This window comes from Hordeum vulgare, chromosome 1H (genome assembly GCF_904849725.1).
Source record: "Hordeum vulgare subsp. vulgare chromosome 1H, MorexV3_pseudomolecules_assembly, whole genome shotgun sequence".
Lineage (NCBI taxonomy): Eukaryota > Viridiplantae > Streptophyta > Magnoliopsida > Poales > Poaceae > Hordeum > Hordeum vulgare.
Genome location: NC_058518.1, coordinates 468,492,562 through 468,505,487, shown reverse-complemented (window position 1 = coordinate 468,505,487; position 12,926 = coordinate 468,492,562).

Here is a 12,926-nt window from a genome sequence, read left to right as displayed (position 1 = left end):
GTTGGATCATATGATATTCTTCCCTTGCCATCTTGTTTTGTTGAATTGAATCTTTACCTTTGAGGTCTCGTTATGTTGGACTAAATATTGGATTTGAGAACACTTGATGCATGCCTTGCATGCAGATACCTGTAGTGACATTGGGGTATTCTATTGATTCACTTGATATATGTTATGGCATCAACTTGCGGATTCCGGTGACCTCGAGGATCTATGCATAGGGGTTAATTGCACGTTTTCATACTACGTACTCCGATAGAAATCTTGGGGTACTCCTTGAAGTTCTTTGTGTTGGATTGAATATGATAAATCTGAAATTGTTTGATGCATGTCATATAATTAGCCCACGGATACTTGAGGTGACATTTAAGTATCTAGGTGACATTAGGGTTGATTGATATGTATCATGGGTGTTATTCTAGTACAAACTCTAGGGCTGTTTGTGACACTTATAGGAATAGCTCAAAAGATTGATAAAAAAGAATAACTTTGAGTTTGTTCGCTGCGTACAACAACTTCTTATTATGTACTCCGCTAATAGGAACTTTGGAGTGATTCTTTGTTGCATGTTGAGGGATGACCATATGATTCTACTATGTTAGCATTGTTGAGAGATTGCACTAGTGAAAGTATGAACCCTAGGCCCTATTTCCAAGCATTTATACAATGTTTTTGCTCGATGTTTTCTACTTGCTACCTTGGTGTTTTTATATTTTTAGATTACAAAACGCTATATCTACTATCCATACTACACTTGTATCGCCATCTCTTCGTCGAACTAGTGCACCTATACAATTTGCCATTGTATTGGGTGTGTTGGGGTCACAAGAGATTTTTTGTATATGATTGCAGGGTTGTTTGAGAGAGACCATCTTCATCCTACACCTCCCACAGATTGATAAACCTTAGGTCACCCACTTGAGGGAAAAATTGCTACCGTCCTACAAAACTCTGCGCTTGGAGGCCCAACATAGTCTACAAGAATAAAGTTGTGTAGTAGAGATCACCCTCCAACATATCAATTTTCCCAAGGAGTTTTGTTTTAATTTAATTTTAATTAAGAAGGAATGGGCATCCTTGTTACCAACCTCTCTCGTGCAATGATGGCGAATAAACGCCCGTTGTGAGAGTAACTTACTTAGCATGGAAGATACTGATTGCCCCGTCGCTCCATGAGCGGTACGAGTGCAACAAATGGATGTTTATTTGAATATTTTAGAGATGGCACATGAAAATTTACTTGGAACGGTAGGGTAATACTGCATATAGGTAGGTATGGTGGACTTATGTGGAATAACTTGGTTTTAAGGATATTGGATGCACAAGCAGCATTCCCGCTTAGTACACGTGGAGGCTAGCAAAAGATTGGGAAGCGACCAGCTAGACAGCAACAACGGTCATGAACATGCATTGAAAATAATCAACTTTGGAAAAAGCATGAGTAGGATATAAACACTCTGAATTTAAATGTCATTAAGGTTGCATTGGTTTTGAATCAACTACAAGTTTGCACATGGGCCAAGTCAAACCACTCGAATCACTCACACGAAAATATCATACTACCGTATCACATCATAACCATTTTAATGCATGTTGGCACACAAGGTAAATCATTATCAACTCCTAGCTATTTAAGCATGGAATGAAAAGCTATGATATCTAATTGTCATCACAAATATGTTCACTCATGATATATTGAATCAAGATCGAACGAGCCAACATATTTACAAAAATTAAAAACAAGAAGAGTTAATACCCGTTTCTTTTGCCACGATCACTTCATAAAATATCGTCATTATTGCCTTTCACCTCCACTACCGAATGATGTGCTAATAATAAAAGTGCAAGGGTGTCGTGGACTAAGCTAGAATCTGTTGTGCAGTTTTAAACAAGGAGGGAGACATGGTAATATTGGTTCTTTGTTAGATTAACAACAAAGCATATGAGAGCCACTCATCATTTTCATCATGGTCTTCCCTTTTTATGATTCAACAAAAGCAAAATAAATTTAGCGAAACACACCGAAATAATTTTTTGAAGTATTGTATTTCTTAAGCAAGCAAAATAAACTTAGGGAAAACAAGAACGAGAAAACTATTTACATGGGAAAGCTCCAAAAAAGCAAAATGAAATCTTTTGGGGTTTCATTTTAATAATATAGCTAATTAAACGGGAAAGAAAAATCGAAAAGAAGCGAGAAATTTTTGGAATTTTCTAAAGTTTTACAAATACACACGAACCAAGCAGAAAAATAAAGCTAACATGGATATACAATGAAAGAGGATGAACACCGACAATTTATATGAAGTGTGTGAACATGAATGTAATATCGATGAGAAATACGTTCTCCCTCAAGCTTAGTTAAAGGACGTGGATGTCGCCTCGAGGGGGGGTGAATAGGCGCTTTAAAATAATTACGATTTAGGCTTGAACAAATGCGGAATAAAACTAACGTTTAATTTGTCAAGCACAAACCTAAAGCAACTAGGATCACCTATGTGCACCAACAACTTATGCTAAGCAAGATAAACAACTAAGTGATAGCAAGATATATGACAATAAACAATATGGCTATCAGAAAGTAAAGTGCATAAGTAGAGGGTTCGGTAAGAGATAACCGAGGCACACGGAGACGATGATGTATGCCGAAGTTCACACCCTTGCGGATGCTAATCCGTTGGAGCGGTGTGGAGGCACAATGCTCCCCAAGATGCCACTAAGGCCACCGTAATCTCCTCATGCCCTCGCATAATGCAAGATGTTGTGATTCCACTAAGGGACCCTTGAGGGCGGTCACCGAACCCGTACAAATGGCAAACCTTGGGGGCGGTCACCGGTACCCATACAAATTGCTAGGGCAATCTCCACAACCTAATTGGAGACCCCGACACTTGCCCGGAGCTTTACTCCACAATGATTGAGCTCCAAGACACCACCAAGCTTCTAGGATGCCAAAGCATCCACGAAGAACAATCTCTAGGGTACTAAGTAACAAAGGGGTAATAAGCTTCTCAACTTCTCAGTTCCACGTATCACCGTGGAGAACTCAAACCGATGCAACTAATGCAATGGCAAGAACACACGAAGTGGTCAAGTCCCTCACACTCAAATCCCTCCACAACAACAAAAGCTATGGAGAAATATGAGAGGAAGAACAAGGAGCTCACAAATAACTCCAAGATCTAGATCCAAGGGGTTCCCCTCACATAGAGGAGAAAGTGATTGGTGGAGATGTGGATATAGATCTCCTCTCTCTTTTCCCTCAAGAACAAGCAAGAATCATTGGAGGGATTGAGAGTTAGCAAGCTCTAAGAAGGTCAACAATGGATGTAGAACATGAGCTCAACGGATGAATGAGGCCAAGGGGGAAGAAGACCCCCTTTATATAGTGGGGGAAGGAATCAGACCGTTACCCCCACTTACAGCCCGAGCCCAGCGGTACTACCGCTGGCTGCAACGGTACTACCGCTGACCCTCCAGCGGTACTACCGTAGGCTGCAGCGGTACTACCGCTGACCCTCCAGCGGTACTACCGCTGGCTGCAACGGTACTACCGTTGAGCCCATGGTAGCGCAAAGATACTACCGGGCCAACCACCGCCAAGAAAGTCTTCGCAAAAAGTCCGACAAAGTACAGCCGCAAGGATGACGGTACTAAAGTCCTGGAGCGGTACTACTGCTGGGACAGCGGTACTGCCGCCAGCTCTAGCGGTACTACCGCTAGGGCCAGCGGTACTGCCGCCAGCTCTAGCAGTACTACCGCTAGGGCCAGCGGTACTACCGCTCGCCACTGAAACAGCCATAACTTTCGCATACGAGCTCCGAATCGAGCAAACCCAAGCTTGTTGGATTCAGGACGACAAGAGCTATCCAGACAGCAATGTGAGAGCTCTTAAGACCATGCAGATATGAAAATGCCAATGATATAGAGATGTGAGACCTCTATGAATGAAGAACCGGCAAAAACTCCAATATCGAAAACATCATAGTAGATCCATATGGACTCCGTTTTCGATGAACTCGAGCTTGTCATGAAGATGACCATAAGCTCTAAAACTCACAAAGAGAAACACCAAATAAGAACCAAGAAGTATGATGCAAGGATGCAAATGGTTTGAGCTCTCAACGAACGATACGATCAAGCTACTCACTTGAGAGCCCCCCTTGACAGTACAACATTCTATCCTAAAACAGAAAACCTATCAAGGGCAAACCTATACCTTGCACCTCGACCTCTTGAGCTAGATGATGATGATCTTGGCTTCCTCAAGATGGACCACCTTTCTTGATTGCGTTGGCTTGATGAAGACTAGTTGATTGCTCCCCCATACTCACTATGGGTGAGCCACTCTTCAGCATATCTTCACAAGTCCATTGCCACCACAATGGACCACAAGCTTCAAGCATGATATATTCATGCTGATCCACTTGAACTTGCACACCGCAATCTTGATGACGATCACCATTTGATGTCATCCTTCATGGGTTGTATGAGATCTTCCTTTTGACGCAAGCCCATGGAAACACACCTAACCCCCACATAGAACTCTCATGAAGATCATGGGTTAGTACACAAACACGTAATGGACAATGCTTACCATACCATGGGATCACTTGATATCTCTTGGTACATATTGTACGTTTTGTGTGTTGATCATCTTGATTTACTCTTTGTCTAAGATCTTGATCAACCTTGTGTCTCTATGACCATTCTTTGGATAATACCTTGAATACCATCTTGGTCATCATATAAACTCCTTGAACCCAATAGATGGACTTCAAGAAATGCCTATGGACAAATCCTATAAATATAACTTAAGGCAACCATTAGTCCATAGGAATTGTCATCAATTACCAAAACCACATATGGAGATATATGCTCTAACACTTAGGCTTTTACCTAGCTTGGTAATAACAACTAGTAGTAACCATCAGGTCCAGGAAAGTGCTCCTGTGGGGGCACCTGAGCATCCCATCCCGGGACTCAGCCTCCGCAGCAGCCAATGCAATTATGTCCACTGGCATGACGGTGTACCCGTTCCTGGCATGAAAGTTAAACAAAGAGGATGCAGGCAACACAATAATATCGCGAGTAATCACACTGTATACTATTGACCCCCCTCTAGTCAACCATATCGATCCTTTCAGGTGGCTTTGCCACAAATACTATGTCACCTCTATATGATCATGCAAAGTATTATGATGATCAACAAACTAGTCATGTGAAGTGACGATGGAATTTGCATGACAATGTATCTCATGTTGGAATTATGCCCTAGAGGCAATAATAAATATAGTTATTATTATAATTCCTGTATCAAGATAATCGTTTATTATCCATGCTATAATTGTATTGAATGAAGACTCATTTACATGTGTGGATACATAGACAAAACACAGTCCATAGTAAGCCTCTAGTTGGCTAGCCAGTTGATCAAAGATAGTCAGTGTCTTCTGATTATGAACAAGGTGTTGTTGCTTGATAACTGGATCACGTCATTAGGAGAATCACGTGATGGACTAGACCCAAACTAATAGACGTAGCATGTTGATCGTGTCATTTTGTTTCTACTGTTTTTTTTGCGTGTCAAGTATTTGTTCCTATGACCATGAGATCATATAACTCACTAACAACGGAGGAATACTTTGTGTGTATCAAACGTCGCAACGTAACTGGGTGACTATAAAGATGCTCTACAGGTATCTCCGAAGGTGTTCGTTGAGTTAGTATGGATCAAGACTGGGATTTGTCACTCCGTGTGACGGAGAGGTATCTCGGGGCCCACTCGGTAATACAACATCACACACAAGCCTTGCAAGCAATGTGACTTAGTGTAAGTTGCGGGATCTTGTATTACGGAATGAGTAAAGAGACTTGACGGTAAACGAGATTGAAATAGGTATGCGGATACTAACGATCGAATCTCGGGCAAGTAACATACCGAAGGACAAAGGGAATGACATACGGGATTATATGAATCCTTGGCACTGAGGTTCAAACGATAAGATCTTCATAGAATATGTAGGATCCAATATGGGCATCCAGGTCCTGCTATTGGATATTGACCGAGGAGTCTCTCGGGTCATGTCGACATAGTTCTCGAACCCGTAGGGTCTGCACACTTAAGGTTCGACGTTGTTTTATGCGTATTTGAGTTATATGGTTGGTTACCGAATGTTGTTCGGAGTCCCGGATGAGATCACGGACGTCACGAGGGTTTCTGGAATGGTCCGGAAACGAAGATTGATATATAGGATGACCTCATTTGATTACCGGAAGGTTTTCGGAGTTACTGGGAATGTACCGGGAATGACGAATGGGTTCCGGGAGTTCACCAGGGGGGGCAACCCACCCCGGGGGAGCCCATAGGCCTTGGGGGTGGCACACCAGCCCTTAGTGGGCTGGTGGGACAGCCCAAAAGAGCCCTATGCGCCATAGGAAGAAAAATCAAAGAGAAAAGAAAAGAGGAGGTGGGAAAAGGGAGAAGGACTCCACCTTCCAAACCAAGAAGGACTCGGTTTGGGGGGGGAGACCTTCCCCCCTTGGCTCTGCCGAAACCCTTAGGGGTCCTTGGACCCCAAGGCAAGGCTCCCCCTCTTCCCCCTATATATACGGAGGTTTTAGGGCTGATGTGAGACGACTTTTCCACGGCAGCCCGACCACATACCTCCACGGTTTTTCCTCTAGATCGCGTTTCTGCGGATCTTGGGCGGAGCCCTGCTGAGACAAGATCATCACCAACCTCCAGAGTGCCGTCATGCTGCCGAAGAACTCTTCTACCTCTCCATCTCTCTTGCTGGATCAAGAAGGCCGAGATCATCGTCGAGTTGTACGTGTGCTGAACGCGGAGGTGCCGTCCGTTCGGCACTAGATCGTGGGACTGATCGCGGGACGGTTCGCGGGGCGGATCGAGGGACGTGAGGACATTCCACTTCATCAAACGCGTTCACTAATGCTTCTGCTGTACGGTCTACAAGGGTACGTAGATCACACATCCCCTCTCGTAGATGGACATCACCATGATAGGTCTTCGTGCGCGTAGGAAATTTTTTGTTTCCCATGCGACGTTCCCCAACATCTCAGAATGGCTATGGAAATGCCATGATAAGTAGGCATGGTGCGTGTTTTGAGGAAGATATAATAAGGCTTATTTGCAACAGTGCATGTCATGTCATGGGGTTTGGATGCACCGACTAAATTTGCATCGATCCTCGAGGTGAGAATGGGCAATGCACGATACCGAAGAGGCTAGCAAATATGAGGGGAAGAGATTGCGTATGTCCATGGTGTCACATTAGTCATAAAGAACTCATGTACTTATTCAAAGTTTTATTAGTCTTATCACAAATCAAAGTACTACTAGCATGCCGTGAGGGAGAGGGTTGGTAGGAATTAACCATCACGCGACTCCGACTCGAAACAACACTAGGATTTCAACGAGGAATAGAAATGCTCACGCATCATCACCATGCAAGTTTATTTTTTAGATGAACAAGAAGTCTAACATCTCTTAATATCGACACCTCTCTAAATTAATAATAATGCACTCACACCTTTTTCATATCACCACATCAATATCATTAACCCACAATTTCTCTATATGTGCTACATGATGGTTTTAATTATCATTCATTGAACACCTATTATTTTTGGTCTAGTCTTATGACCGATGCAAATTACTGCCACTATTTATTTAAATCTTAAACAGATATAAGTGAAGAACGAGAGCATAATATTTCTTTAAAATCTACACGCCACCATGCACAAAAAGATATAAGTGAGGTAGTAGAGCAACTGCTAAGCTAAAAAGATATAAGTGAAGCACATAGAGTATTCTAACAAGTTATGATGATGGTGTATCCCTCTTAAATTGGTGTCTCCAGCAAAAAATGGTTGTGGAAAACTGAAAGTAAAAGTAAACAGAACCAAATGAGACTCCAAGCAAAACTCATATCATGTGATGAATAAAAATGTAGCTCCAAGTCACATACCGATGGGTTGAGACGAAGGAGGGGATGCCTTTCGAGGCATCACTAAGCTTAGAAGCTTGAGTATTCCTAGAATATTACCTTGTGGTGCCTTGGGCATCCCCAAGCTTAGGGGTTTGCTGCTCCTCATTCCTTTGTCCATTGGGATAATACCCAAAACTTGAAAACTTCAATCACATCAAACCCAACAAAACTTCATGAGATCCGTTAGTATAAGCAACATATAAAACACTTTTAGGTACTGTTATAAGTTGATTCTTATTTTATTTTAGCATAAGGTATTGTATTCTAACTACTATGTGGCTTATAACCCCCGATACAATCCATATCATCATCAAAACAAGCAAACTATGCAAGCAAAACAAAATCTGACTAAAACAGAACATTGTGTAGCAATCTCTACTTAACATATACTTATGCAACTCAAAAATATATTAAAAATAGGAATACCCGAGGAATTTGTATAGAAATACTTTGTAAAAATTCATCTTAAAAGTACATTCCAGTAAATCAAAGAAATTCTGAAGTGGACGTCAAAGTTTCTGTTTTTGCATCGTATCAATTCTACTCATTATACAAATCATCCCAAAGGCTTTACTTGGCACAATCATTAATTAAAACATAAAAACACAATGATTACAGAGGCAATAATCATGTTATCACAAACAAACATAAAGTAAAATACAAAAATAAAGATAACTGTTGGGTTGCCTCCCAACAAGCGCTGTTATTTTACGCCCCTAGCTAGGCATATTGCATAATTTCAAGTGTTGTCATCTTTGACACTCCAACCATAAGTAGCTCTCAGGATTGATTCATAAGGTGGTCTAATTTTATTTCTAGGGAAGTGTTCCATTCCTTTCTTTAATGGGAATTGGAACCTTATGTTTCCCTCTTTCATGTCAATGATTGCACCTATAGTTCGTAGGAAGGGTCTTCCAAGTACAATGGGACAAACATGATTGCAATCAATATCAAACACAATGAAATATACATGCACATAATTTGTATTTGCAATTATCAACACATCATTTATTCTACCCAAGGGTTTCTTAATAGTAGGGTCAGCAAGATGCAAGTCTAGGGAACGCTCTTCAATAGTGAGACCAAGCACATCGCATAAAGATTTAGGTATACTTGAATCACTAGCACCAAGGTACACAAAGCATTGCATTAATATTTACTTATCTTAATTTTGATAGTAGGTTCCCACTAATCATGCAACTTTCTAGGTATAGAAACTTCAAGCTCAAGTTTCTCATCATAAGCTTTTACCATAGCTTCTAATATATGTTGAGTAAAAGCTTTGTTTTTTCATAAGCATTGGGTGAGGTAATAATGGATTGCTGCAAGGAAATAAATTCTACTAAAGAGAAATTATCATAATTAAAGTCCTTGTAATACAAGATTTCATCGTGTTTTACGAGAAGGAGCCACCGCCACCTCCCGTTCTTCCTCGGGAGGGCTAATCTCGAGTCTGTTTGGGGCTCCGAAGAGGGGGATTGATCGCATTCATCATCACCAACCATTCTCCATCAACAATTCCATGATGCTCACCGCCGAGAGTGAGTAATACCTTTGTAGGCTTGCTTGATGATGATAGGTTTGGATGATATTGATCATGTAATTGAGTTATTTTGATAGGGCTTGATCCCTAGTATCTGATAACCCACAAGTGTAGGGGATTGCAATAGTCTTCACGGGTAGTATTTCACCCTAATTTATTGATTCGACACAACGGGAGACAAAGCATATTTATTTGCCGTAATAGTTGAGTTATCAATTCAACCGCACCTGGGATATCTCTGTGCAACAAGGATTTAGTAGCACAACAAATGATAGTAGTAATAGTAAAAGTGATAGCAGCAATTTTGGTAACAGTAGTAATAGTAACAATTGAGTAGCAGGTGTGACGACACTAGCAACAGTAGTAATTTTGCAAGATTCAGTATATGTAAAGCGTAGTCACGTGGATAAGTGATGGATAATGATTTAGATGACATTGATCATATAATGGCTACACACTAGGGCAACATAGAACTAGCTGCAATTCATCAATATGATGTAGGCATGTATTTAGTATATAGTCATACGTGCTTGCGATAAGAACTTGCATGACATATTTTGTCCTACCGCCCCCCCCCCATGGCAACGGGGTCCTATTGGAAACTAGGGGATATAAGTATACCTTTTAATAGAGGACCAGAACAAAGCATTAACACATGGTGAATACATGAACTCGTGAAACTACGACAATCACCGGAAAGAATCCCAATTATTGTCACCTTGGGGTATGCGGATCAAGACATGTAATAGGTAACTACAACTTGCAAGATAGGATCCAAATCACTCTCATATTCATGAAAACATAATAGGTTCACATCTGAAATCATGGCACTCGGGCCATAGTGACAAGCATTAAGCATCACAAAGTCATAGTAACATCAATCTCAGAACATAATTGTGACGCTCTCGGTTTAATCGTACGCTAATCATACATGCAAATGCGTACGATCAAACCCAAGGACTCATGGGAAGATATCAAAACACAACTATAGACACAAATAAAATAACATCAGCTTCATATTACAAGCCAAGGGCCTCGAGGGCTAGAATACATAAGCTCGATAAACACACGAGTCAGCGGAAGCAACAATATCTGAGTACGGACATAAAACATGGGGTGCCTTAGAGAAGGCTAGCACAAAAGATACAACGATCGAACGAGGCGTGGCCTCCTGCCTTGGAACCTCCTAACTACTCTTGAGCTTCAGCGGCCTCCACGACGATGACACCATCGGGATGGCAGACATCGGCAGGAAACTCCACTCCTGGGCTCCATCATCTGGTCGCAGCAACGGATCAATGGGACAAAGGGGGAGCAAAGCAGCGGTGAGTACTCATCCAAAGTACTCGCAAGACTTACATCAGAACTATGCTAAGTATGCACCAGTATCAAAGAATGGGTTTTATATGTGGACTGACTGCAACAATGCGAGAAAAGAGAGAGAAGGCCTAGTCCTATCGAAGACTAGCATCTTCAGGGTCTTGCAGCAATAGACGAGAGTAGAACAAGGTAACACAATAATAGTCATATTGTTGCAGCATTATTAAAGTGAGGTCACGCCTAGAGATCCTCCCTCGACTCCCTGCGAGGAAGCAATCCCGAGGCAACTACTTCCAGTTAAGTAACAATTGTAGTTGTATAAGATTAGGGCACAACTCCAAGTCGTCCTGTAACCGTGGACACGACTATTCGAATAGTTAATTTTCATCCCTGCATGGGTGCACCACATGTCCCGTCACGCTCGATAACACTCTGGCCGGACACACTTTTCTGGGTCCTGCCTGGCCTCGGAATATCGACACGTCGCAGCCCCACCTAAGACTAACCAGAGAGGCCAGCCCGCCGGTCTAACTCCTAAGCACAAAGGGTTCGTGGGCCCAGTTCCCCTTCGCGCTCCTGCATGTGGCGTGGGCGGCCGATGTCAGTCCTAGGATCCCTTAATCACAAGCGCGATGCATCTCGGGACCACTCGGGCACGCGCCGCTACATTTGCTGACATCTGAAAAGCTTCGACTGATACCGCGACGTCGAGTACCTATAATTCTTCCCGCGTAGCCGGTTAGTGCGAAAAGGTCTCCGACCAACCCAGATCAAATACCCAAATCCATTAACATTTTAATTAGGCCATCCACACAGTCTCACGAGAAACCACCCGTCTTACAACTAATCACCAATGATCCCAGTAACATGGTCGAGTAACTGTGTGGTTGTAACATCGGGGGGAATCCGAGGTATCTCCCTCGTTGGATTCCGAACGATGTATCCGTCAAGGTGGGCTTAGAGGAATCACCCTCGGGATTCCCACACTTGAGGGGTTGCACGACAGAGACATCGTCGGGAATGGTGAAAGAGGAACCACCCTCTATAACCACGACCGACTAGTTATACTACAGAGATATCATCAGGAGTACTTAGCGAGGTGTCACCCTCGGTACCCGATAGTATCTCTGTAGCGTCGTACAACTAAGGGGGGGTGTATGTGATGTGTCGGGTCTGGCTCGTCGATCAGGAATCGAGATTTGAAAACAAGCGGGGCAACTGAACTACGGGGTCAGAGGGGATGACTGCTCCACCTATACTAAGCACATTTAATGCACATGACTGAAAGTAGCAGTTCATCAAAAATAGGCTATGCATCATATATAGGAGCTAACTACAAAGTAGCAAAATACTAATGCAAGCAGTAGGAAGAAAGACATAGGCGATATAGGAATGATCAAGGGGGGTTTGCTTGCCTTGTTGCTCTGCACACAAAACGGATCCTCGACCGGGGATATAATCGATCACCGGATCATCATCGGTCTCGGGGTCTACCGGTAAGAAGAGGGGGAAGAAACAATAAATAACAGCAACAGTGCAACACTAAGCACGACATGACAAAAAGTAGGCTAGGCATGAGCTAACGGGGTAACATCCTTCACACACGGATCGGGAAAATATCAGATGATATTTCCGGGTCTGTGGCTACTACCGGTCAGATGAAAAACGATTGAAAAGATACACGTTTGCTATGCTAGGGACGCGTGACAGACGAACGGATAGCGTACCCGGGTATCAACTTTCAAGTTTAAAATATTTTCATTCGGATTACAGATTATTTTCTATTGATTTTTAAAGTTTTAGTTATATTTTGAAAATAAACAAAATTAATTTAATTCAATAAGTGTTAATGACATCAGCATGATCAGTGAACCCCACGTGTCAACCACACAAATTAACTAACATAAAATATTATACATATCAGATATAATTACCTAATTAATTTAAACAAATTAATTATGGATTGATTAAATCAACTAATTAATAGTTATTTAATTACTCACTAATTAATTAATTAATTAATTTGATTATTTTACATATCTATTTTTATA